Source organism: Bubalus kerabau, chromosome 19 (genome assembly GCF_029407905.1).
Source record: "Bubalus kerabau isolate K-KA32 ecotype Philippines breed swamp buffalo chromosome 19, PCC_UOA_SB_1v2, whole genome shotgun sequence".
In the NCBI taxonomy this organism is placed as follows: Eukaryota; Metazoa; Chordata; class Mammalia; order Artiodactyla; family Bovidae; genus Bubalus; species Bubalus kerabau.
The window spans coordinates 66,402,584-66,428,968 of NC_073642.1; the positions used below are offsets into that span (position 1 = coordinate 66,402,584).

The window sequence follows — 26,385 nt, forward strand, 5'->3', positions numbered from 1 at the left end:
TCCTCTATCCATGCGATTTTGCAGGCAAGATACTGGAGTGGGGTGCCATTCCCTTCTATAGATAATCAAATAAGGGCATTTTAATCCCATTGATAAATAAGTAATGAATATGAAGCTTTCTATTGATTAATGCATTGTGAAACCTTACAATAAATATGAGACAGATTTGAGATGAGAGTTTCTGCAGAGATATATTAGCTATAACAAGGTTTTGTTGAGTATTTTCCAAGTACTGAGTGTTAAAATTTTAATTAAGCCTTTCCCCCTGATTTTGTGCCTCACAATTGCATCTCTGTGTTAGAAACAGAAAGCCCAGTTGTCAGTAATAGCCAACTTCTTGTCCTGTTTGTTTGCTTATTTCTACCTGAAAGAAATTTGGTCAAGTTTATCATGGATTTGTTGATTTCTGCATTTGTGTTATTTGTGCGTGTCTGTGTGTATTAAGGTTACAGTTTGAAATCTTCATACAGAATAACAAAAAGTCAATTATAGCTCAGTGAAAAATAGAGAATTTGATGAAATATTAGTTGATTAATACATAAATCAAAAACAGTGTCTAATTTTTTTTTTTACAGTGTCTAATTTTAAAAAAGATGCTGAAATCACATTGCTGTGAAATTGAACTATTTACACAGTAGTGATGTCCTGGGCTTGTTAGGTGTTTTGAATAATAGAGTTTTAAAATGTTTATGAATGGATTACTTGCTTAGTCAATAAACAAATAGAAATGAAAGAACAGAGACACATATGGACCAATTATGCTTATCATTCCAGGAAGAGTCCTGAAGGATGAAAACATTTCTGAAGTGTCTTTCTGAGATCCGACACAGAACATAAGTAGTCTATGTCCTTTGTTGAAATTGTTTTTATAAGGAGTTGTCTGGAATACAAAAAGATCATATGTTTGTTAATTTCATAGTTATAGTACTTATTAACAATGAATCTATGATGAAATCATTAAACTCATAAATAAACATGTAAGGAAAACTTGTGAAAGTGTTCTCATATGAGTATCTTCTTTTTAGACAAGCTATTGTGAATAAAAATTCAAAATTCTGAATCCCATTAAACTGGTGAGGGTCACCCCTTTGGCCAGAATGCTATAGACATGCTTATATAATAGCCATGTATTTATTCTTTTTCAGACTAGAGATTGAAATTTTCTTTTAATCAGTTTAAGAAAAAAACATAGGAAGAGTAAATAATGAATAACTGAGTGTGGTATAAATGAAATGCCCCAAGTAAGGGTCAGCGGTGATTTGGTCTCAATATCTTGACCCTCCTCTGTGTTTTGTGCTCCGTAGAATGAATGCACCAGCAGTGATGTAGCATCTGTCATGGGCACCAGACCTGCGGTTGCCTCTGAAGAATGAGAGAATGGAGATTAATGTGAGTAATAGTTGAAGTTCCATTTTCAGTGTTTCTTATTAAAGAAATTCACTCAATCATTAAGGAATGTGGAATATGAGTAGAGAAGGTAGCTGCATTTCTGTCTTGAGTATTTTTATATGAACCATTATGCTGATTAGCCCTAAATGGAAAATGACTATTAATGTGAGATATATTAAACTAGCAATAATTCTGTATACACCAACGCTCCTGTGTTTTTAATTGCACTGCTAAAATTATTAGTGAATTTATGATTTATGCAATAAAGAAATAGAAACATATGTAGAAAAAGAGGGTCAATATTGGATCAGTGATGACTACCCGTGGCGTATGAGTCATGTATGATGAATACATGTCTGGAACTCTGAGATCCAATGCAAATGGAATCTATTCCATTGTGTTGTTTGAAGTGATCCTATAGTCAAAGCTTACGGATATAAAAAGATCTTTGTTTTGGTTATTACGACCATGCATTTTTTGACCATGCATGGTAGATGACCATGCATCACTCTGTTTTTATGATTTGATCAATGAAATAGTTAATTGCAAATTTATAAAATAAACAATGATGACTATTAAGACTTTTCAATAATAAAAATATGTGGCTTTAGGAAATAATACTAACACAGACTAATACATTAATATATATTGAAAAGACTGATATCCATTAGGTAAAAACGTCCTAGAAAGATGTTATCTCTTTGGTTAAGAATGATTTGGAAAATGATAGGTAGTAATTACTGACTGAGTCAGTAATCAATTTGACATTAGATTCATTAAGGGAGAAAGAAGTCAATATTATCATCATTTAGTAAATGACTAAGTTATTGTGCAAATGAAGCGCAAATTATTGGATCAATGGGGAGAATTATCTGAATATTTTTATCACCTTGTCTGCTTGTTATTCTTCAGAAGGGGTGTTCCTGCTGCTTCAGCCTTCACTATGTTCAATCATCGGCTGCCTCTGTGTCAGGAAAGCCCTAAGGTAAATAATGGGCCAGGTTGTTGGCCTGGGTGATTTGTTTGAGGGTGCTCATGATGTTATTAAAAAGTATGAAATTAATAAAAATGTTGCCCATAGTTCAGTGGTAAATATGATAAGAAACATTGTTTTGATTAATAAATAATGTGCAGGATTAGGTTGAACAAAGCAAGAGAAAGCCTCTGAATGAGAAAATATTCTGTAAACTGAGATTATGAATATGAAGGTCTTATTCCTGGGACATTTACTGAATCATATATTATTTTTATTAATATCAATCAACTGATGATTTAATCAATACAAATATAGAAATGAATGAAGAGAAGAGACTAAGTCACGGACCAATGATGATGATCGTTTCGGGTAGAGTCCTGAACGATGAAAACATGTCTGAAACTCTGAGGTCCAATCCAGAACACCTGTAGTCTCCTCCCTTTTCAAAACTGTTTTTCTAGAGAGAGGTCTGGAGTATTCAAAGACCATATGCTTGTATTGATTTTCTGGACTTAAATTTGTTGTTATATATTAATGGATCTGTGACGGAAGCATTAAGTAAATAAAAATTAATGTATAAGGAAAAAATAGGGTGATGTATGGTCAAAATTGAACACATTTTCTGAGGGTTACTTATTTGACCAAGATTAGGTAGAAGTGCAGAAGTAAGAGGCAGTTTAATTATTGTGTTTTTTCTTTACAAGACAAAAAAATTGAGAGAATAAGAAAAAATGATAAATACCTAAATATTGAGTAAACTTAGTTCTCAATATTTTAATTATATTGCATTTTCTGTACTCCCCAGGATGAATGCAGTAGAATGATTTAACATCTTTCATGGACGCAAGCTCTGTAGTTGCCTCTGTATAATAGGACGATGGAGATTAATGTGAGTAATAGTTGTTCGTTTTGTTTTGTTTTGTTATTAAAGTGATTCACAGTATTATTAGGAATGTGGGATATAGTAAAGAAGGCAGCTGCTGTATCTCAGTGTTGAGTATGAATATCAGTTCAGTCAGTTCAGTTGCTCAGTCGTGTCTGACTCTGCGACTCCATGGATTATATGGATTATATGGATATATGCAGCATGCCAGGTTGCATATATCCATATAATTGGATAACATGAGATTCTATAAATAAACATTTAATTAAAAATAAAGATGAATGGAGTAAAACACTGTCTAATTATCAAAATATGTAGTGAGACAAGAAATAACTATTACTGTATTATGGAAACCCTGAAGTTCATTTATAACAAATGGTACATGACTGATACCACTTAGGCAAAGGATACGGGTGACAGGATCTAAGTGAAAAGACATTCTTCAGGTTCTGGCACAGAGGTGAAATCCCAGTGGTTCGTTTTTGACAGATGTTGTGTGTGTCCTAAGTTAAGGGTGGCCTGAATAATAATGTGAATGTGGAAGTTGGGAAGAGTGGCGATTGTCTCCGCCATGTTGATGGTCCGCTTTGCTTTATATTCCTCCGAGGGCGAGCATGAGACCTGAAGGAAGGATTCCTCATGGGGCATCTGCTTAGGATGGCATCTTCGTTGTTGGAACCAGAGACCCGTGTGAGCAGAATCAAATTTGTGGTCTTGGGTTGAATGGCTTGTCTAATGTTTTTGCTGCATTATTAATATATTTGAAGTATGGTTAAAGAAGGTCCTTTTAATCCTGTTGAGAATGAAGAGATTAGTATGATGCATTATATTGATTATTGCCTATGTGAAAAACTGATCATACGTAAGAAAGACATAATGGTATGAGTATTTTTCTAGAAACATGAGTGTTGGTGGTGTCAAGTCTTTTGTTGGGTTTTGTGAATCCTAGAGTTATAAATTATAATTAGCAAATCAATGAATTAATCAATTAACAATACAGAATGAGGACCCAGTCTTCTTTTCTGGATCAGTGATGATAAATGCCGGCGTATGAGTCATTGATAATGAATAATACGTGTCTGAAACTCTGAGATCCAATAGAAAAGCAGTGTCTTTCTATTCAAGCATTTTCATTGGTCGTGATAATTGAGCCAATGAAAGCATGGATAAACAAGTCTGCAGATCAATGGAGAGAAGGTTTCAATCTCTGTTTTCACCTTCTTTGTTTGATACTTTTCAGAACAGAAGCTCAAGGTGATTTCAGCCTCTACTATGATCAATATCATTTTCAGGAAAGAGCAAGGTGAGTAATGCTCAAAAATTTCTTCTTGGTTTGTGTTGTTTAAGTGTTTTCATAATATTCTTTGAAAGTGGTAAATATAAGCAAAATGTTAACTATGTCCCAGTGATAAATATGACTTGAGACCATATGTTGATTAGTTGATAATATATAACATTGATATTTATTAATGAAAGGTACAATCTATTTTGGTGTTAATTAAAGAAGAGTCAGGGATGTTTAATGGCTTGCTCTTTGGTTTTTGTTATTCAAATATTTATTTTGTTATTATCAGTGAAGTAATGATTTAATTGATATGAATATAAGTATAAATGAACTAAAAGTGGGCCCAAATGAACCAGTGATGATGATAGCCTGACTATGGATGATATAAAAAAGAGTCTGGTACTCTGAGGTCCAACAAAACCCATACTCTTTTTCTTTGTTTATTTCTTCCTGTGCACAGGTGTTAAGAATGTACAAAGTTCAAGTTCCTAGACTGAGTTTAAAAATTATTACTATATCAATGAATGCACTATTAAAGATATATAGATAATAGATGAATGAAAACAGTGAATTATTATCTAATTATGAACATATATGATGAAGCAAGAGATATTAATAAAAACTGCCAACATTGATGTCCATTTTGAAATGGATGGGTCAAGGGTGTCACCTCTCTGGCCAAGTATCAGATAGACCTGAACTATTCAGAGTTGACTTTATTATTCTGAGTCAGTCTCACATTTAAAGTTATTCTTTCTGTTAAGAGAAAACAATGTCTGCATTCTAAAAAAGTTATAAATTCCTAAATGACTGGTAAAATGAAAAGCAGATGAAGAGTCAGTGGTGATAAATTTTTTTCTTTTCTTCTCATTGATCATGCTTTCTGTTGTTCAAAATGGACACATCCACACTTTGAGTCTCTTGTAACGCACCTTACGATTGTATCTCTATGTTAGGAGCACAGAGTCCAATGTGAATAATGGTCAAATTTCTCATCATAGTTTCAGTGATATTTTTTCCTCTGTGTATACAGTGTATTATTTGAATTTCCATGTACAATAACCAAGGAGCAATGCAGCTCAGTGGTAAGTATAGAACTTTATGAAACGTGAATTGATTAACTCATAGACGAATAACAGCATATTGTTTATTGGGATTAGCATATGTACAGTACTGATGCTAGATATAAAATAGGTAAATCATGAGAACCTGCTGTACAGCACAGGGAACTCTACTCAAAGCTCTGTGATGGCCTAAATGGGAAGGAAATGAAAATCAGAGGGGTGTATGTATACATATAGTTGATTCACATTGCCATACAGTTGAAACTAACAATATTGTAGACCAATTATACTCCAATGAATCAACATATATTCAATATAAAAATATTAGTGAATTATAAAAAATTAAAATGAGTACACTGCTGTGAGAATGGTTAGTCAATAAATAGATTAGTCAATGAACAAATAGAAATACACAGCAAATCGAGGGCTCGGTCACTGGGCCAGTGATGATCATGAAAAGAAGAGTCCTGAACAGTGAAAACATGTCTGAAACTCTGAGGTCCAACACAGAACATAAGTAATCTGTTCCCTGTGTGAAATTATTTCTGTAGACACGTCAGAAATGTAAAAATGTATATTCGTGTATTGATTTCATAGACTTACATTTGTTATTATTAACTGATCTGTGATGGTGGAAGCATTAAGCAAATATAAATATATAAGGAAGAATAGGATGAAGCATTGTCCATACTGGAATTTTGTAAGACAATAGGTACTATTAATACACATTGGAAACACTGATGCCCACAAAATAAATAAGTGAGAGTTACCTATTTGACCCAGATTGGCTAGAAATGCATATCTAAGAGTCAGTTTCGTTATTCTGCCTCCAACTAAAGATTGAACTCTCACTTGTAACAAATTAAAAAATACTGAGAGAAACAAAAAATAGTAACTACCCGACTAAATGAAATATGGAAAATAAGGATTAATGGCAATTAGGTATGAATATTTTTATTCATCTTTGTTCTATACTCCTCTGAATGAAGGCAGTAGAGATGATTTAGCATATTTCATGAGCATGAGCTCTATGGTTGCCTCTGAACAGGAGGAGGATGAAGGTTAACGTGAGTGATAGTTGAAATTTTTCTCAGTTTGTTATTTTATTAACATAATGCAATGTGTTATTAATAAATGTGGAATATAATAAGGCATCCACATTTCAGTGTTGAGTATGGATATATGAACCATATAGAAAGTTGAGAGTATTAATGAGATATATATTAAAGTAAGAATAATTCTAGTGTTGGACCAGTGATGTTTGTGATGGGAAGAGCCCTGAACAGTGAAAACTATGTTTGAAACTCTGAGGTCCAATCCAGAACATTGGTAGTGTCTTCCTTCGGGTGAAATTGTTTCTATCTAGAGAGATATCAGGAATATAAGTAGATTATATTCTTACATTGATTTCATAGACTTTGATTTGTTATAATTAAGAGATCTGCGATGGAACCATTAAGCAAATATAACTATATATAAGGAAAACTAAGGTAAAGCTTTGTCCAAAGATGAACATACTGAGTGAGGCAAAAGATACTATAATGAGCATTGAAGTCCCTAAGTCCCATTAAATAAATGGTTGAGGGTCACCTCTTTGACCAAGGTTAGATAGAAATGCATAAGAGGCCTGCCGCAGACTTAAAGATTGAGTTTTTCCTTTCAACAAGATAAAAAAATAGATAGCAAAAGGAAAAGTAATAAACACCTAAATACTGAGAAAATAAACCATAGAAAACAAGGATCAGTGGTTATTAGGTCTCAATGTTTTTATCAGCTGTGTCCTGTCCTGTTTAGAATGAAGGCAATTCAGATGATTTAGCATCTTCCATGGACAAATGAGCTCTGTAGTTTGCTCTGTTTAATAAGAGCATGGAGATTAATGTGAGTGATAGTTGAGGATCTCTGTTTTTTTATTAGATTAATTTACTGTATTATTAAGAAATATAGTGTAAAATTAAAGAAGGCACCTGCTTTTCAGTGTTGAGCATTGATATATACAAACCATTATTCTGATTAAAGCACACATGAAAAACAATCTGTTAAAGAGAGAGATATATTTAAGTAATAATTATTCTATACACATTAAAACTTTTTTTAAATTGTACTGCTAAAATTATTGAATTTTTATTTAATCAATACAAGTAGAAATAAATGTAGGAAAATAGGAACAATGTTGGATCTATGAGTGATATATGGTGAATACTTGTCTGGAATTCTGAGATGCAGTATTTAAGTAATCTAGTCCATTCTCAACTTGAGAAGGCATCCTATAGAGAGATGTCAGGAATAAATGAGGGGCTTATCTGTGGTCTTTGTGTTCATGAATTTTCATTGTATTATCATAATTGGAAAATGAGAGAATCCATAAATATATAATTAAAAATAAAGATGGATGAAATGAAGCAATTTCCAATTACTGAAATACGTGGTGAGCCATGAAATACTATTAACATACCAAGGACACCCTGAATTTCAATCACTAATGAATGGCACACGGCTGTTACCAGTAAGGTTAAGGTCGAGGGGGACAGAATCAGTGATCAGAGAGGTGTATGCTCAGTTGTGTCCATCCCTTTGTGACCTCATGGACTATAACCTGTCAGGCTCCTCTTTGCATGGAAGTTTCCAGGCAAGAATACTGGAATGGGTTGCCATTTCCTACTCCAGGGGATCTTCCTGACCCCAGGGATTGAACCCATGTCTCTTGCGTCTCCCACACTAGTAAGTGGATTCTTTACCACTTTGTCACCTGGGAAGCTCCTAGTCACTAGCGAAAATCACTCAGTCGTGTACGACTCTGTGACCCCATGGACTATACAGTCCGTGGAATTCTCCTGACCAGAATGCTGGAGTGGGTAGCCTTTCCCTTCTCCAGGGGATCTTCCCAACTCAGGGATTGAACCCAGGTCTCCTGCATAGCACGCGGATTCTTTACCAGCTGAGCTACAAGGGAAGTCCGTGAAGCTCCTAGTCAGCCTTTATGTTCTGGCTCAGTGGTAATATTAAAATGGTTCATCGTCAAAAGGTTCTCTATGTACCCTAAGTTAAGGATAGCTTGAATAACACTGTGAGTGTGGAAACAAGAAACAGTGGAGAGTGTCTCTACCACATTGATGGTCCATCTTGCTTTATACCCCTCAGAGTGGATGCATGGGACCTGAAGGAAGGATTCTTTCTGGAGCACCAGCCCATGATGGCATCTTTGTTGTAGGAGCCAGGAGACCTATGTGAGCATCATCTCATTCCTAGTCTGGGGTTGGATGATTTCTCTAAAACTAATGACTGCACTAATCTCATGGGTGACAAAAAATGAAAGAAGGTAGCTTTTATCCCAAAGAACTGATTAGTTCAGTTCAGTCGCTCAGTCATGTCTGACTTTTTGCGACCCCATGGACTGCAGCATGCCAGGCTTCCTTGTCCATCCCCAACTCCTGGAGCTTGCTCAACGTCATGTCCATTGAGCCGGTGATGCCAGGGAGCTGATAGGAAGCTAAAGTGAAAGAAAGTGAAAGTGAAGTCGCTCAGTCGTGTCCGACTCTTCGAGACCCCATGGACTGTATCCCACCAGGCTCCTCCATCCATGGGATTCTCCAGGCAAGAGTACTGGAATGGGTTGCTATTTCCTTTGCCAGGGCATCTTCCGGACCCAGGGATCAAACCCAGGTCTCCTGCATTGTAGGCAGATGCTTTACTGTCTGAGCCAAGGAAGCTAAAAGCTGATAATAAATTTAAGAGAGTTATAATGATGTGAGTCCCTTGGGCTGCAAGGAGATCCAACCTAGATCCAGTCCATCCTAAAGGAAATCAGTCCTGTATATTCGTTGGAAGGACTGATGCTGAAGCTCCAATACTTTGGCCGCCTGATGCAAAGAACTGACTCATTAGAAAAGACCCTGATGCTGGAAAAGATTGAAGGCAGGAGAAGGGGATGACAGAGAATGAGATGGTTGGATGGCATCACCGACTCAATGGACATGAGTTTGAGTAGGCTCTGGAAGTCGGTGATGGACAAGGAAGCCTGGTGTGCTGCAGTCCATGGAGTAGCAAAGAGCCAATATCGAATGAAGAGGAAGTTATCGCTTGTGGATCAGTGATGATCAATACCAGTATATGAGTCATTGATGATGAATAATATGTGTCTGGAACTCTGAGGTCCAAAATGAAAGAAATGTAGTCTTTCTCTTCATGCATTTTCATTGATTATGGTAAGTGAACCATTAAAAACATCAATAAACATGCCTGCAGGTCAATGGAGAGAAAGTTTCCATATCTGGGATCACCTTCTCTGCTTATTACTTTTCAGAATAGAAGCTCAAGGTGACTTTAGCCTCCATGGTGATCAAGGTCATGAGCTTCAGATTGCTATGGGTCGGAGATCCAGGTGAGTAATGGCCAGGGTTCTGGTGTGGTTTGGGAACTTGTTTTCAGTGTTTTTGTTGTATTTTTAAAAGCAATAGATAGAAGCAAAAGATTAATGTGGCCCAATAATATGTATGATATATAGCTTTATATTGATTAACTGATAATATATAGCAGTGATATTTATTAATGAAAGGTATAATCTATCTTGATGTTAATTAGAAGTAGGGGTATTCAAGTGTCTTTTCCTTTTTTTTTTTTTTTTTTTTTTTTTACTAATCATGTATTATTTTCAATGAATGAGGATTTAATCGACATAAATAGATAAATGAATGAACTAAAACTGGGTCTCAGATGTACCAATGATGATTAGCAGGTGAGTCATGGACAGCAAATGATAACGGTCTGGGACCCTGAGGCCCAGTACATTCCTTACTCCATTTCTTTATTTTTTCCTGTAGGCAGATGTTAGGAATGTTTAAAGTTCAAGTTCTAAGACTGAGTTTTAAAATTATTAATAGATCATTGAGTGTACCATTAATGATACAGATAAAAGATGAAGAAGAACAGATATATTAGTGTCTAACTGTGAACATAGATGGTGAGGAAAGAAATAGCAATAAAAATTCCCAATTCTGATGACCATTAAGAATTATGTCACCCTTTTGGCTAAGATTCAGATCAGTTCAGTTCACTCAGGCATGTCTGACTCTTTGTGACCCCATGGACTGCAGCACCAGGCTTCCCTGTTCATCACCAACTCCCAGAGCTTACTCAAACTCATGTCCATCGACTCAGTGATGCCATCCAACCATCTCACGCTCTGTCGTCCCCTTCTCCTCCTGCCTTCAGTCTTCCCCAGCATCAGGGTTTTTTCCAGTGAGTCAGTTCGGCTGATTAAGCATTATTCCATGGTGCTGCATCTTATGACTGTACCTCTGTGTTAGGTACACAGAGACCAATGTGAGTAAGAATTTTTTTGTCTCGGTTTTGTTCATTTCTTTTTGTTGGTTTCTGCGTGTGTGTGTGTGTGTATGTGTATATATCCAGTGTATTGGCTGAATGTTCCATATAGAATAACAGAAAGCCAAGTCTATCTCAGTGATAACTATTGAAATTTATGACACATTAATTGATTACTGCATAGGTGAAAAACAGCATCTAATTTAAAAGAGATACATTGTTGTAAGAATGATCTATTTACGTCTTAGGAATATCATGACTTTTTCTAGAGTTTTGTGAATAATAGGATTTTTAAATTATTACTAGTGAATTACTGAGTTACTCAATAAACAGAATTGAACAAAGAGTGGAGTCTCAGTCGTGGACCAATGATGATGATCGTTTCGGGAAGAGTCCTAAACGATGAAAATATGGCTATAATTCTGAGGTCCATGATACATAAGTACTATTTTCCCTCTGATGAGAAACTGTTTCTTTTGTGAGATTTCAGGAATATAAAGAGATCATATTCTTATATTAAGTGTTTAAGTAAGAATAATTCTGTATATATCATCTCTTTTTAAAAAAATTGTGCTGATAAAATTATTAGTGAATTTGTGATTCAAAAATTAAACAGAAACGTATTTGAATGAGATGGACAGTAATGGATGGATGGTAACTCCCTGAGGTGTACGAGTTGTGTGCGATGAGTGTGAGTCTGGAACTCTGAGGTTTGATGCAAATGAAATCAAGTCCACTGACGTGTGTGAAGTGACCTTTTTGTCAGTGGTTAGGAATACACAAAGATATTTATTTTGGTTATTATCAACATGCATTTTTTTCTATTTTTATAATTGGATCAATGAAATAATCAATATACAAATGTATAAGATAAAAATGATGACTATGTAGCCTTTTCAATTATAAAAATATGTGGTTAGGTAAAAATTACTATTATATATATATTGAAAAGACTGATAATCAATAGGAAAGATATGTTATGAGGGTATTACCTCTTTGGCTAAGGGTGATACAGAAAGTGACAGGTATTAGTTACTGGCTGAGTCAGTTACAAGTTTGACAATTGATTTTCTAAGGGGAAAAACAAATACGAGCATAATTTAGTTGATGCCTCAGCTACTATGCAAATGAATAGTCAGATTCTTGGATCAATGGAAAGCCTATCTAAGTAGTTTTACCACCTTGTGTGTTTGTTATTTTGTAGGACCGATGTTCCTGATACTTCAGGGTTTGTTGTGCTCAGTTGTCACATCAGCTGTGATAGGGAGGAGAATAAGGTGATGATGGACAGGCTGTCGTCTTAGATTGGGCGATTTGTCTGAGGGTCCTCATGGTGTTGTTAAAAAGTATTAAATTAATCAAAAAATTACCATAGTTCAATGATAAATAATCAAGAATGATTATTTCAAATAATTGATAATGGGCAGAATAGAGGTCGAAAATTGGTTGAGAAGACTCCTGATGATAACTGATCCTGTAACCTGAGGTTAGGGGTATTGAAGGGTGTCATTCTTGGGATACTTATTTTTATTATCACAATTATTATTTTTATTATTATTAAACTATTGCCATTATTAAATGGAGAAGGAAATGGCAACCCACTCCAGTTTTCTTGCCTGGAGAATCCCATGGACAGAGGAGCCTAGTGGACTGCAATCCATGGGGTTGAAAAGAGTCAGACATGAGTGAGTGACTAACACAACAACCATTATTATATACTTATTATTCTTATTTATTCAATGATTAATATATATTACCATTTATTCAATGGTTTTATGAAAACAAATATAGAAATGAACAAAGAAAAGAGACTTAATCGTGGGCCAGTGATGATGATCGTGATGGGAAGAGTCCTAAATGATGAAAACACGTCTCAGACTCTGAGGTCCAACTCAGAACGTCAGTAGTCTCTTCCTTCTGGTAAAATTGTTTCTGTAGAGATATCAGGAATATAGGTAAGTTATATTCTTCTTTTGATTTCATAGACTTAAATTTGTTACTATTAATGGATCTCTGAAGAACCATTAAGCAAATGTAACAAAGTGAAGCACTGTCCAAATAGGAACATATTGAGTGAGACAAGATACCATAATAAACACTGAAAACACTGAATCATATTCAATAAATGAGTGAGGGTCACATCTTTGACCAAGGTTAGATAGAAATGCAGGAAAGTGAAAATATTAGCCACTCAGTCATGTCTGGCTCTTTGTGACCCCAGAGACTGAAACCTACCAGGCTTTTCTGTCCATGGGATTCTCCAGGCAAGACTACTGGAGTGGGTTGCCACTTCCTTCCCCAGGGGATCTTCCTGAGCCAGGGGTTGAACCTGGGTCTCCTGCACTGCAGACAGACTCTTTACCGACTGAGCCACCAGGGAAGCCCTAGAAATGAACAAGAGACAGTTCAGTAGTTTTGCTTCAAAATGAAGATTGAGTGTTTTGTTTTAACAAGATTAAAGGCATGTGAACAGAAAGGAAAAGTAATACATTCCTAAATACTGAGTAAACCAAGTGTAGTAAACAAGAACCAGTGCTTATTAGGTGTCAATACTTTTATTATTATCTGTGCTCTGTACTCCTCAGAAAGAAGCCAGCACAGATGATTTAGCATCTTCCATGGACAGAAACTCTGGGTTCGCCTCTGTATAATAGGAAGGTGGAGATTAATGTGAGTAATAGTTGAAGTTCTCTGTTTTTTTTTAAATTGAAGTAATTTACTGTATTATTGTTGAATGTTGAATATAAGTAAAGAAATGTTGAATATAAGTAAAGAAGGCAGCTGCATCAGAGTGTTGAATATGGATATATGACCTATTGTATTGATGAATGTATATATGGAAAACAGTGTATTATTGAGGAAGATACATTAAAGTAATAATACTTCAGTGTACACCTGGACTCTTTTTGCTTTATTTTTTGAATTGTTCTTGCTAAATTTATTAGTGGATTTTTATTTAACCAATAAAGATATAGAAATATGTGCAGAAAAAGGGGGACCAGTGTTGTATCTATGATGATTTCTAGTCAGCATCAATATGAATCATATACAATGAAAGCGTGTCTGAAACTAGAGGTCCAATATTGGATTAAGCTTGTCCATTCACAGCAGAGAAGATATTCTGTAGACAGATGTTGGAAAGACTGCCACATTTTATTATCATCTCCTTTGCGTTATTCTCCTCAGAATGGGTGCACTTGGGCGGGTGGAAGCCTCTTCCACGGTTACACACTCTCTGGTTTCATTTGTGCTGTAGATATGTTAAGACCATGTGAGTAATAGCCAATGCTTTAGTTTGAGTGGATAGTTGGTAGTTCAGTCGCTCAGTCGTGTTCCACTCTTCACGACCCCTCGCACTGCAGCTTGCCAGGCTTCCCTGTCCATCACCAACTCCGGGAACTTGCTCAAACAATCAAAGAAGTGAACATGCCATGTTAAGTATCAAATTGACATGAAATATTACCTTTATTAATCTATAAATGTATCTTTGAGGTCAGTTTTGGAAACAGAGTTAGTCTCTGGAAAAGATTTTTGAGATAGACATTGCGGATATTTTCGTTTATTTTTCATTTATGTGTATTTAGTAGCAAATTTATAAATTAACTCAAATATTTATGAGAATGAAAAATAAAAGGGTTTTCTTGGGCTAGTGATGATGACTGGTAGCAGATGAGTCTATATAATGAATAATATATGTCCTGATACTGAGGTCCAACAAAAACCTAGTGTATTTCTTTTAATTCATCCAAGAGATAGATGTTGGAGAAGGCAATGGTGCCCCACTCCAGTACTCTTGCCTGGAAAATGCATGGATGGAGGAGCCTGGTGGGCTGCAGTCCATGGGGTTGCTAAGAGTCAGACACGACTGAGCGACTTCCCTTTCACTTTTCACTTCCATGCATTGGAGAAGGAAATGGCAACCCACTCCAGTGTTCTTGCCTGGAGAATCCCAGGGACGGGGGAGCCTGGTGGGCTGCCCTCTATGGGGTCGCACAGAGTTGGACACGACTGACGCGACCTAGCAGCAGCAGAGATAGATGTTTACATATACCCAGTACAGCTATTGTATTCATTGATTTATATTTATTATTGTTAAGAGATTAATTTTAGAACCAATAAAAAAATGTAAACAATAGGTAAAGAAAAAGGTAAAGAAATAATAAGTAAAAAGGGTGAAACCTTGTCCAACTATAAACAGGTGGCAAGGCAAGAAATACTATTAATAAAATTGAAAATACTGAAACTCAGTCAGGAAAAAGTGGCTCACCGGTATATCTTTGACTAAATATTATATCAATACAGATAATTAAGTCACTTATAGTATTATGGATTTGCCTCAAGTTTGTTGTTCATTCTGTCAAGAGAAAAATAGATCCATTATGAATAATTTATAAATACTTCAATATGTGAGTAAATGAAATGTGCAAATCAAAGCTCGATGGGCATTGTACTTAAACCATTTTTTTTTTTTTATCATTGACTGTTTTGTTCTTTGCAGACCCTACACCCTCGAGCTGATTTAAGCGGTGGCACCGTGGCACTGACCTCTGTGTTTGCATCTGCGTTAGGAGCACAGAGACCAGTGTGAGTAAAAGTCAAAATCTTGTGTCCTTTCTGTGATTTTTTTGAGAGCATTCTAATGTATTGTTGAAAAGTAACATATAATAAGTATCGCCAGCAGTAGCCCAGTGGTAAACATTGAATTGACATGTAACAGAAAAACAAAGGGTATAAAGAAAGAGATACATTGTTATGAAAATGATTCTCTACATAGAATAGTGGTTTCGGGGTTTTTGGGGGGTTTTTTTTGCAAATAATTGAGTTTTTAAATTATTATTAGTAAATTAATGAATTCAGAAATAAACACCATAGAAATGAATGAAGAAAGAAGGTACAAAATTGGATCAATGATGGTTTTTCAGTGCGTGTATGAGTTGTATACGACGAATACGTGTCTGGAACTCTGAGGTCCAATGCAAACTGAGACCCATTGCCTCTGTTCCAGGTGACCCTATAGACACCTGTCAGGAATATACAAATATCTTGTTTTATGTTCATATATTTTCTTTTTATGTTTATAATTGGATCAATGAAATAATATATGAAGATGAAATTGGTGAAACTTTGTTCAACCATAGAAAAGTGGTTAGGCAAGAAATTCTATTAATATACATTAAGAACAAATGTAAAGTAGGAAATTCATGGTACAGGGATGTTACTCTTTGGCTAAGAATGATATACTTATGGATAAGTAAATTGTTATGTCCTCTATGTCATGTGTCTATGATCTGTGTCAGTGTCAAGATTAATACTGTTCATTTACTTAGGAGAAGCTAAAGTATAAATGATCCCAATTCACTACCTGCTTAAATGATTAAATGAAACATGGAATTCAAAGACTAATTAAACTGATATCTTAATGTCTTTTTTATCTTCTAGTTTTATCTTCTCCTCCTTAGGCTTGTCACCGTGGGCTAATGTAAGGCTTCCTCGTGGTCATGAATTCTGTGGTTGCATTTGATGTGTTAAGGGTTAGGAGAACAAAGTGAGTCATAGTCAAACCTCTTCTTGGTTTTGTGGTTTTCATTTTCACTGCATTCTTTAAATTCTATAAAAAAAATAATCGATGATTGTGAACCATGGCCAAATAGTAGAAGTAGGGTTAATATGAAACATTATATTAATGCATCTGGATAGGACACTTTGAGGTCAATTGATGACTGTTTCTGTGGGAAGTCCTTCTATAGACAAATGAAAGAGCCAAGGACCTTACTTGTTTTAAGTTTTTGTGACCATGAAGCACTTTAAAAAAATACATAGTTAATAGTGAATAGGCGATCAGTAAAAAGTGTTGACATGAAGGAATTATGGGCAAACAGTGATGACTTGTGGTATGAGTCTTTGATTAGGAACACCACAGGTTAACACAAAAAATCTAATACTTTCCCCTCTTTTGAAGTGATCCTATAGGGAGATGCCAGGCATATATGGGGATCATGTTCTTAGTCTTTGTGTACAGTAATATCTAAAATTATTATCATTAAGAAATCAATGTTAGGATAAACAAATATGTAAGTGAATAAATATGAAACAAGGAAACACTGTTCATTATAAGTATTATAAAGAAATCTGATGACATAAATTGGAATGGAAAATAAAATAATCAAGTGTATATGTCTTTGAGTGGGAATAATAGTGATGATCATCATTTGCTGATAAAGTTACAATGTTGATATTTGGTTTATTAAGAGAAAATTAAATAAGTATTACTGTAAATTAATAAATGCCTAAATGACTATGCAAATGAATTGTGAAAATTCTGAATCAATGGAGAGAAAGTCTCAACATTTTTATCATCTTGTCTGCTTGATCCTTTTGCGAATAGATGCTGAAACTGATTTTAGCCTCTGTTGTTACCAAGATTGTGAGACCAAGGTGAGTAATGGTCAACATTATTGTCTTGAACTGGATCATCTGTTTAAGGGTATTTACAGTATTATTAGAAAGTATTAAATTCATTAAAAAGTTTATCATGGCCTAATGATAAATATGAAGTACTATGTTGATTAATCAATAATGAACATGATTGAGGTCTATTAATTAAAAAGGTTTAGTCTATGTGGAAAATGATTCTGCAAACTGATGTTAAGCATATCCTTGATCTTGTCCTGAAGATTTTATGAGCCATGTATTATTTTTATTTGTATCAATGCATTCATAATTTAATCAGTACAAACATACAAATGAAGAGGAATAGATCCAGTCATGGACCAATGATGATGACTGATGATAAAGGAGTCATGGGCGATGAGAAAATATGTGTCTGAAACTCTGAGGTCCAACATGGAACAAAATTAATCTGTTCCTCTGTTGAAATTGTTTCTGTACAAAGATCATATTCTTGTATTGATTGTGATCAATATTGGTCATATTCTTGTATAGCCTTAGATTTGTTTTTAATAATGAAATTAGCTTCCCTCTCAGCTCAGTTGGTAAAGAATCCTCCTGCAATGCAGGAGACCCCGGTTCAATTCCTGGGTTGGGGAGATCCGCTGGAGAAGGGACAGGCTACCCACTCCAGTATTCTTGGGCTTCCCTTGTGGCTCAGCTGGTAAAGAATCCACTTTCAATGAGTGAGACCTGGGTTCGATCCCTGGGTTGGGAAGATACCCTGGAGAAGGGAAAGGCTACCCACTCCAGTATTCTGGCCTGGAGAATTCCATGGACTATACAGTCCATGGGATTACAAAGAGTTGGACACGACTGAGCAACTTTCACTTCATTAGACATATATGGATAAATTCATTAAAAAAACAATGGGATGAAATGTCGTGCAATTAGGAATGTATGTTGTATAGCAAAAGGTATTGATAATGAAATTGAAAGCATTGATGCCTATTCAGAAATGGTGATTGTGTCTTAATTTGTTTTACTGTCTGCTCTGTGCTGTGCTTCTCAGAACACATGCATCTTCCACCGTCATGAGCTCTCCGGTTGCCTGTGTCTAATAGGAATACAGAGATTAATGTGAGTAATCATGAAGTTGCTTTCTCAGTTTCTGGTTTTTTTAAGTTATTCATTTAAAAGTGTGAAATATATTTAGAGAATGCAGCTCTACCTTAGTGATAAATATAGATAGAGTTAACATATTGATATATATAAGAAAAACTGAGGATAATTAACAAGAGATATATCGTTGTGAGAATAATTCTATATATAGATTAGGGGCACAAAAAGTATTCTTGAAATTTTGTGAATCATAACTTTAAAAATTATTATTAGGGAAAAAATTATTTGATCAATAAAGCTATAGAAATGAGTTTTAAAAGGGGGGGCAATATTAGATCAATTATGACCAATGTTGACGTATGAGTCATATATATGTGTGCCTGGAAGATGGTCCAACATGAAACATTCTAGTTTATTGTCTCTGCTTCAATTGACCCTTTCAACTAAGGTCAGGAATGTATGAGGAGGCATAGTATTATTGGGAAGATCCCCTGGAGGCGGGCATGACTACCCACTCCAGTATTCTGACCTGGAGAATGCCATGGACTGTATAGTCCATGGGGTCGCAAAAAGTTGGACACAACTGAGTGACTTTTATGTTCACTTTCCTTATTAATGAATTAATAAACAAATATAGATGCAAATGAAGAGAAATTTGACCAGTCACTGTCTAATGATGATGTCTGGTGTGTGAATCACATACAATGAATTCTGTGTGTCCAGAAGTCTGAGGTTCAATGCAAAAGAACTCATCTATTCAACATACTTTAAATTACTGTAGATAGATTTTAGTATTATACAGTGATCTCTTTCTCAGTCTTTGTGCTCATGAATTTTAAAAATATAATTATAAATGAATCAATGGCAGAATAAATTAGCAAATGTATAAATGAATAAAGATGAAGAGGGTGAAACATTGTTCATTAATAAAATATTTAGTCAGGAAAATGAATATTAATATATTGAAATAGATAATAAAATGGACTAAATATATTCTGTCTTAAATTACGCATATTTTCAGTGATAAGTAGTAACCAGTAATTGCCCTGAGTCAGTTGCATGTTCGATGTTTATTGTATTGAAAGAAAAATAAAAATTACTATGAATTAATAAACACTTAAATGACTCCATACATGGAGACTGGAAATTGTGCATCAATGGACAGAGGAGAATATCTCAGCACCAAGCTGATCTCGGGTTCTGCCTTGGTCAAGATTATGTTGCCTATGTTAGGAAAGAGAACGTGATGAGTAATAGTAGTCGAAGATCTTATTTTGGGTTCAGTTATTGTTTGAGTAAAGATGAGCCTGGTGGGCTACAGTCCACGGGGTCACAAAGAATTGAACATGGCTGAGCAACGAAGCACATACATACACACACACAGTGTATATGGGAAAAGCTTCTTTAGACAGAGTTCAGGAATATTGAAGGATCTCATTGGTGTATTTTCTTAAATAATGTGATTTTTTTTAATATCCATGATGAATGATTTAATTGATACAAATGTAACACAAATGAGTAAAATGAGGGTCTAACATGGATCATTATTGATGACCAGCAGATATGAGATTTGGTCAGTTATGAATGAAGCAAAAGTGGGACAATATTGAATCCATGTCCCCTGGAGGAGAAAATGGCAACCCACTCCAGTATTCTGGCCTGGAAAGTTCCATGCACAGAGAATCCTGGAGGTCTACAGCCTATGGGGTTTCAAAGAGTCAGACACGACTGAGCACACACACATACAAATAATCTGAATGTCCATCAGCTGGTGAATAGACCAGCAAAATGTGGTATATCTATGCAGTGGAATACTATTCAGCAAAAGAAAAAGGAACAAATTATTGATAATCTATGACTCTAAAAAGGAATGCTGGATCAATGATAACTACTGGGATATGTAAGTCATGTACAATGAATAAGTGTCTCAAACTCGGAGGTTCAACTGAAAAGAATACTGTAAACTAATGAATATTGAATGACTGAGTCTAGGAAAGGTGGAATGCAAACAACTAATAGATAGAAGGTCTCAAACTTTATTTTTTGTTCTTTTTTGTGCTGCTCAGAACGAACACTCCTGCACTGATTTTAGTGTTCTGCCATGGCCCCAAACTCAGTGTTGTCTCAGGAGCAGGGAGACCAGTGTGAGTCATAGTTAAAGTTCATGTCATGGTTTGGTTGGTTTATCATGGTCAGTGCATTGTTAACAAGTAGGAAATATAATCAGAGCAGGGCAACTGTAGTCCAATAACATGGGTTGTTAGGCCAAATTGTGTCAAGGTATCCATGTAGGAAGCACTGAGGTCAATTCAAGAAACAGATCTCGTTTCTGGGAAATGATTTGATAGGTAGATCTTAGGGATATCAAGGTTCTTATTTTGTTTTTTTTTCTGATTCATGTATATTTCTTTTTAGTTATAATCATAACGTAATAAATCAATAGGCCGGATATAATGAAGAAAAGGGACTTCCCAGGTGGCTCTAGCGGTATAGAAGCCCCCTGCCAATGCAGGAGACATAAGAGACATGGGTTTGATCCCTGGGTCCGGAAGATCCACTAAGGGAGGGCATGGCAACTTATTCCAGTTTTCTTGTCTGGAGAATCCCACCATCAGACAGGCCTGGACGGCTAAGTCCATGGGGTCACAGAGTCGGACACAGTTGAAGCGACTTTGCACTATGAAGAAAAAGATTCTGTGCTTGAACCTTTGCTAATGACTGGTGGTGTCTGAGTCAAGGATGATGAATAATACTTGTTTGCGTATCTGAGGTCCACCATGAGAAGACATCTAATCTATGGCTCTGTTGAAAATGATCCTATAGACAATTGTTACAAATATTGATTATCCTGTTTGAGGGCTTTTTTGGGTCATGGATAATGATTATATTAGTATAAGTGAATTAATGCATAAATGTGGCCAGGCCTAGAGCAGTGATTGCATAGGTAATGGAGCACGTATTCTTAACCTATTTTTGAGGAGTTAGTATTCACATTGCTTATCTTTCAGAATGCAACACATAGAGACAGATGCATGAATTGTCACTTTCACATTCTTGGATGTCTTTGGTCTGCTGGTTATTTGTTTTATTACTAATTAGGAAACATGTTTATAAAATTAAATAAAAGATTAAGCACTGTTTAAATTAAAGAAGGACACTGATAAAAGTTTGTTAGGCAGCACGAGCTATTGTGCTCACAGAATTCCATTACAGAGTTACACTGTCTGTTATCAGTTTGGTAATGAGCAGCGAACTGCGCATGTGTTAGTATTATTAATGCTATGGCATTGAGCGTGTGCAGTTTTATCATTAGAGTGCATAAATGAATAAGTTAATAGCAATCAGTCGCTCAAAGGGACAAAGCCTGGGCCAGTAATGAGCATGTCTTGAAATAATTATGATTTAACCAGTTCCGCTCAGATGATGTCCCTCTTAGAGCAGAAATTCTGTCTCTTGCTGGTTTGGGTAAGAAGAATATTGAGGGACTTCCCTGGTGGTTCAGTGGGTAAGACTTCACTTTCCAATGCAAGAGGTGTGGTTTTGATCCCTGGTTGAGGAGCTGAGATTCCTCATGCCTCATGGTCAAAAAATCAGAACTTAAACAACAGAAGCAATATTGTAACAAATTCAATAAAGACTTTAAAATATAGTCCATATCAAAAAGAATCTTAAAAAAATGTTTAAAAAATTTATCATTGAACTAATTAGATTAAAGGGGGGTTAACTTTCCGCCAATTGAAGCAAGTGGCACACCCAAAGTTTTCAGGTTAGTCACAATTTTCTCACTCTGCATTCATTAGTGTATTAGAGCAAAGTCGAAATCTAGGCTGTTTCATTCTTTTTAATATTTGTTTTGTGCTCCCCAGAGTGACTCCTCATAGGTAAATGTCGTGGCTAGGGAGTCTCTGGAGAAGAAGCCTGTAGGCCTGTATAATGGTTAACAGAGTTTTCATCCTTGGACTACCAGTCTGTTGGATTACAGAACAATGGATAAAAGGCTACATCTGGACACAAAATTTTAAAAGACCAGAGATGAGAATGAATTACACATTAAGGATTAGGCTGTTAGTTAGTTAGGCTAACTAGGCTGGTTAGGTTGGTTAGTCAATACAACTGTTGAGCTGCACGTTTTTAAATATCATCCTAGAACCACACCCCTTGCATTGGAAGGTGAAGTCTTACCCACTGGACCAGGAAACCAGAGGAATTTCCTGTTTGGGGTAAGGTCACTCTACAGAGAAGAGTCATAGTCAGTGTTCTTGCTCTCGATCAGTGGTGAGTTCTAGTTTGTTAAGAGAAATGGAAATAAATAATGAAGTAAAGTAGTCAAAACCTAAATAGCAAGTCAATCAAGGGGGAAACCATGGATCAACGGAAAGAATTTTTTTCCTTTCTATATTTCTCTTTTTGGGGACAAGAGATACTCTGTCATTTCATTTAACATTTTAATTTATAAAAGAATGCCTATTCATTTTTCCTTCCCCACCCCCCCTTTTTTTTTGCTATTTTCTTTGTCCTTCATAGGATGGACATGAACTACTAATCATTCTCTAATGATCAAGACCTTCATGGTTGAAGGTGAGTAATAGCCAAGTTCTTGTCTTCTTTGGGGGAACCTGTTTAGAATATTCAGTGTATGGTTTGAAAGTATGGGATACATTTGATGGCTGTTCCTCTCACTGCTTTATACCTTGGGTAGTGGGATTTTAGTCCATCATAGAGCAAGCAGATTTGTTTTCACCCAGAGCACCATGCGGATGGCTTGCCTATCTGATAGTGACTCCTGGTTTTTGCAAGTCGAACAGTTGAAAAAAAGGAAGGACAGGATATAACCAAAGACGGCCATAAAAGGACCAGTGATAAGACTGTGTTGTCAACCAAGGTCCATGTTGAATCTGATTCAACACAACAGGAAGCTTTTACAAAATGAAGTTCTAACTTCTTCTCAATGTCAGTAAAGGGCCCAGAGTTCTTGTCTGCAAGATTCATAGTTCTTATGTTGGGTGGTTCATTTAAGGGTGCTTATTATGCTATTAAAATGAACTGAATACATTAATTAATAAAATGTAGGTCCATTCATTCGTAGAGCCAGAGATGAGAGTGTAGTATAAATGATTGTTTACAATTAATTATTGTCATGGTTACCTAGTGTTCACTAAATTAAAACCCGAATCCAGGCATTTTCATTTGTCAACATCTTTTCATTCCACAGGGTGGATCACCTGTAGCTCATTAAGTTATTCTCCAACTGTGAAGAGCTTTGCCTAATGCCTCTGGGGAAGGAGCACACCATGCCATGTGAGTAATAAAGTTCTTGGTTTCGGTGGTTAGTTTGTGGGTTTCCACTGTATCATTAAAAAAGAATAAATGTAATTAAAATTAAATGCCATGCATAGACCTATGATGAGAATGTGTTATGAGCTGAAGTTTATGATTAACACACTTTAGCACAAATGAGATAAAAGGAAAAAAAAAACTGAGCTTTCCCATTCATTTCAAAACTAATATGTCCCCTTTCGTGTTTGTCCCATTCCTCTCTTGATGATGATCTAGGCTGTTACTCATTTAGGAAGTCAGTACTCCATTTGTTGAGTTAGGACTGCAGATTCATGGCTGTTCATTGTAACATCTAAAAACTGTTCAAATTAAATGCTGAAAGACCACACCTGGACCAATGATGTGAATGGAATGCATCTGAATGAAAATTATGATCAATCATGTTTGGAACCCCTGAGGTCCATGGTGAAAAGACAATTAGTGTATGACTCTTGGGGGAATCATCTCAGGATGTTTGAGAATCTAGTTGAGAGAGTTCATAGATACTGGCTTTATACTATCTGTAAATAAATGAATGGATCAATAGATATATTGAAAAGAAAAGAGAGGTCAAAACACAAACCAACATTGAGGATATTTATAAAACAAGGAATATAATTACTTCAGTTCTGAAATTAGTTTCAGTTCAGTTTGAAACCTCAGTTCTGAAATATAGTTACTTCACTGACTCAATGTGAAGTACATGGCTCCATTAAGAAGACACACGTTATGTTGTTACTGGTTTGTGTGAGACATAATCATAATTATGTTGTTACTGGTTTGTGTGAGCTAAATATATGTCCTTCTCCTAGTTTGAAGTGGGTTTGATTCATGAAAGAAAAAAATTAGGATTAAAGAAATGGTTAACCAAGTGAATGAGTATAAAATATGAGCCAATGATCAGTGTATGTTATTCTTTTTTTCACCTGTTTTGTGCCCCAGAATGGCTGCCCCTTGGTTATTTTAGCTATTATTTAATGATTAGTTATTATTTAACTGTTACCTATGTGGTCAAGGAGAATATAGATCAAATTAAGTATGAGATTAAGTTTTTATTCTTGGTTTGGTCATTTTGTTTATGGATGATGAGTATATTCTTTAAAAATAGATGGTTTCATGCAGTTATAAAACAAATCAAAGATTATGCTGGCACCAAGGATAATTTTTCTGAGAAACGTCATAGTTGATTCATGTTGAAAAAGGAAAAAAAGATTTTCATTTGAAAATAGATTTAGTGCTACCTCTTAAAGTAAAAAGGGCATAGATGAATTCTAGACTTAGTCCAAGATATTATTCTTGGGTTGGTTGTATTTTCCTTGGGTTTTAAATAATTAAACAAATTAAAGATAAACAGGCTAGTAAAATCACAGTGGCCACTCATGACCAATGATGCAATTATTCATGAAACAAAGATTTGTTTAATTCAACTGTTTACCCCTCTGTTTAAAGGGTACACAGAGAGACTTAATAGTCAAAGTTTACCCTCTTGTTTATTTTTTTATTCATTTACTTTTAAGTGGAGGATCATTGATTTACAATATTGTCTTGGTTTCTGCCGCTCAGCCATATGCACCCTTCCTCATTGCCCTCCTGCCCGTCTTCCCCTCCATCCCACCCCTCTAGGCTGTCACAGAGCACCGAGCTTGAGCTCCCTGCCTCATACAGCAAATGCCTACTTCCCCCTTGTTTAGAAGCAGATTCTTTGCTATTGATTTTATTTTTGAAAATGAGTACCTGACTACATTAATAAATAAGTAAAATTCATATATAAAGAAAATTAAAATGACCAAGATTATTCCAATGATAAAATTTTGTGAAACAAGAATTGTGGTCGACCCAGTTTTGCTTCTCTGAGATCCATTTAACCAAGAAGATTTAATCCATCAATATTAATTCTGTGTATAGTGAGTGAGGACATAGAGGTTAAAATATTCGTTGTGTTTGTTCTTATATTTTAGTGAGTTAAATCTATGACAAACTAAGAAAGAAGAGGACCAGTGGTGAAAATGTATTTTGAAACAAGGATTATGATTATCACAAGTCTACATTACTGAAATTTATGAAATAAAACATTTTAAAAGATATTTGTTGTAATGGTACATAGTCCGTAGTTCAGGCTTCCTGGGTAACTCAGCAGGTAAAGAATCCACCTGCCGTGCAGGAGGGATAGGCCATTCACTCCATTATCCTTGGGCTTCCCTGGTGGCTCAGATGGTAAAGAATCCACCTGCAATGCAGGAGGGATAGGCTATTCACTCCACTATCCTTGGGCTTCCCTGGTGGCTCAGATAGTAAAGAATCTGCCTGCAATCCAGGAAACCTGGCTTTGATCCCTGGGTCGGGAAGATCCCCTGGAGGAGGGCATGGCAACCCACTCCAGTATTCCTGCCTGGAGAATCCCACGGACAGAGGACCCTGGCAGGCGACAGTCCAGAGTCGCAGAGTCGGACACGACACAGCACCTAAGCACAGGGCAGCACAGGGTACAGGTCTGCTCTGCGCGTTGCACTGAAATTATTTGGATATTTTGCATACTAAGATCATAATTCATTACTTGAATTATTTTTTTACCCTATATCAGGGCAAATACCAGTGATCTGATGGGAGGTGATGGCAGGAGGTCCCTATACTCCAGATTTAA

At 35.8% G+C, this 26,385-nt stretch overlaps 1 long non-coding RNA gene, 17 other non-coding genes and 1 pseudogene across 18 annotated transcripts in view; all 19 read left to right on the top strand.

The window, feature by feature from the left end:
* The window catches only part of LOC129634433 (uncharacterized), a 101,892-nt gene extending 77,410 nt beyond the window's left edge, over positions 1-24,482 (top strand). Inside the window, exons 24-38 of the long non-coding RNA XR_008705634.1 lie at positions 1,305-1,389; positions 2,302-2,374; positions 3,171-3,254; positions 3,856-3,938; positions 4,489-4,551; positions 5,567-5,618; positions 8,739-8,824; positions 9,901-13,589; positions 15,418-15,503; positions 16,359-16,464; positions 17,305-17,354; positions 18,379-18,446; positions 20,495-20,572; positions 22,953-23,006; positions 23,641-24,482. This is a non-coding gene — a long non-coding RNA (uncharacterized LOC129634433). The remainder of the gene's footprint in view (positions 1-1,304; positions 1,390-2,301; positions 2,375-3,170; positions 3,255-3,855; positions 3,939-4,488; positions 4,552-5,566; positions 5,619-8,738; positions 8,825-9,900; positions 13,590-15,417; positions 15,504-16,358; positions 16,465-17,304; positions 17,355-18,378; positions 18,447-20,494; positions 20,573-22,952; positions 23,007-23,640) is intronic.
* On the top strand, positions 1,693-1,764 carry LOC129634590 (small nucleolar RNA SNORD113/SNORD114 family). The gene has a single exon (XR_008705772.1). It is a non-coding gene; the product is annotated as a small nucleolar RNA SNORD113/SNORD114 family (small nucleolar RNA).
* Positions 2,709-2,780, top strand: LOC129634612 (small nucleolar RNA SNORD113/SNORD114 family). Its single transcript, XR_008705792.1, has one exon. It is a non-coding gene; the product is annotated as a small nucleolar RNA SNORD113/SNORD114 family (small nucleolar RNA).
* On the top strand, positions 4,272-4,346 carry LOC129634592 (small nucleolar RNA SNORD113/SNORD114 family). The gene has a single exon (XR_008705774.1). It is a non-coding gene; the product is annotated as a small nucleolar RNA SNORD113/SNORD114 family (small nucleolar RNA).
* LOC129634621 (small nucleolar RNA SNORD113/SNORD114 family) lies at positions 6,034-6,102 on the top strand. Its single transcript, XR_008705800.1, has one exon. It is a non-coding gene; the product is annotated as a small nucleolar RNA SNORD113/SNORD114 family (small nucleolar RNA).
* LOC129634625 (small nucleolar RNA SNORD113/SNORD114 family) lies at positions 6,845-6,914 on the top strand. Its single transcript, XR_008705803.1, has one exon. It is a non-coding gene; the product is annotated as a small nucleolar RNA SNORD113/SNORD114 family (small nucleolar RNA).
* Positions 7,750-7,823, top strand: LOC129634630 (small nucleolar RNA SNORD113/SNORD114 family). Its single transcript, XR_008705808.1, has one exon. It is a non-coding gene; the product is annotated as a small nucleolar RNA SNORD113/SNORD114 family (small nucleolar RNA).
* LOC129634595 (small nucleolar RNA SNORD113/SNORD114 family) lies at positions 9,681-9,755 on the top strand. Its single transcript, XR_008705777.1, has one exon. It is a non-coding gene; the product is annotated as a small nucleolar RNA SNORD113/SNORD114 family (small nucleolar RNA).
* Positions 11,281-11,352, top strand: LOC129634617 (small nucleolar RNA SNORD113/SNORD114 family). The gene has a single exon (XR_008705797.1). It is a non-coding gene; the product is annotated as a small nucleolar RNA SNORD113/SNORD114 family (small nucleolar RNA).
* Positions 11,564-11,635, top strand: LOC129634624 (small nucleolar RNA SNORD113/SNORD114 family). Its single transcript, XR_008705802.1, has one exon. It is a non-coding gene; the product is annotated as a small nucleolar RNA SNORD113/SNORD114 family (small nucleolar RNA).
* Positions 12,739-12,810, top strand: LOC129634620 (small nucleolar RNA SNORD113/SNORD114 family). The gene has a single exon (XR_008705799.1). It is a non-coding gene; the product is annotated as a small nucleolar RNA SNORD113/SNORD114 family (small nucleolar RNA).
* Positions 14,562-14,634, top strand: LOC129634616 (small nucleolar RNA SNORD113/SNORD114 family). The gene has a single exon (XR_008705796.1). It is a non-coding gene; the product is annotated as a small nucleolar RNA SNORD113/SNORD114 family (small nucleolar RNA).
* LOC129634607 (small nucleolar RNA SNORD113/SNORD114 family) lies at positions 15,820-15,893 on the top strand. The gene has a single exon (XR_008705787.1). It is a non-coding gene; the product is annotated as a small nucleolar RNA SNORD113/SNORD114 family (small nucleolar RNA).
* LOC129634601 (uncharacterized) lies at positions 17,686-17,761 on the top strand (annotated as a pseudogene).
* Positions 19,095-19,166, top strand: LOC129634628 (small nucleolar RNA SNORD113/SNORD114 family). Its single transcript, XR_008705806.1, has one exon. It is a non-coding gene; the product is annotated as a small nucleolar RNA SNORD113/SNORD114 family (small nucleolar RNA).
* LOC129634614 (small nucleolar RNA SNORD113/SNORD114 family) lies at positions 20,303-20,373 on the top strand. Its single transcript, XR_008705794.1, has one exon. It is a non-coding gene; the product is annotated as a small nucleolar RNA SNORD113/SNORD114 family (small nucleolar RNA).
* Positions 21,130-21,204, top strand: LOC129634606 (small nucleolar RNA SNORD113/SNORD114 family). The gene has a single exon (XR_008705786.1). It is a non-coding gene; the product is annotated as a small nucleolar RNA SNORD113/SNORD114 family (small nucleolar RNA).
* LOC129634638 (small nucleolar RNA SNORA79) lies at positions 23,090-23,235 on the top strand. Its single transcript, XR_008705816.1, has one exon. It is a non-coding gene; the product is annotated as a small nucleolar RNA SNORA79 (small nucleolar RNA).
* On the top strand, positions 24,096-24,169 carry LOC129634627 (small nucleolar RNA SNORD113/SNORD114 family). Its single transcript, XR_008705805.1, has one exon. It is a non-coding gene; the product is annotated as a small nucleolar RNA SNORD113/SNORD114 family (small nucleolar RNA).
* Positions 24,483-26,385: the final 1,903 nt, after the last annotated feature.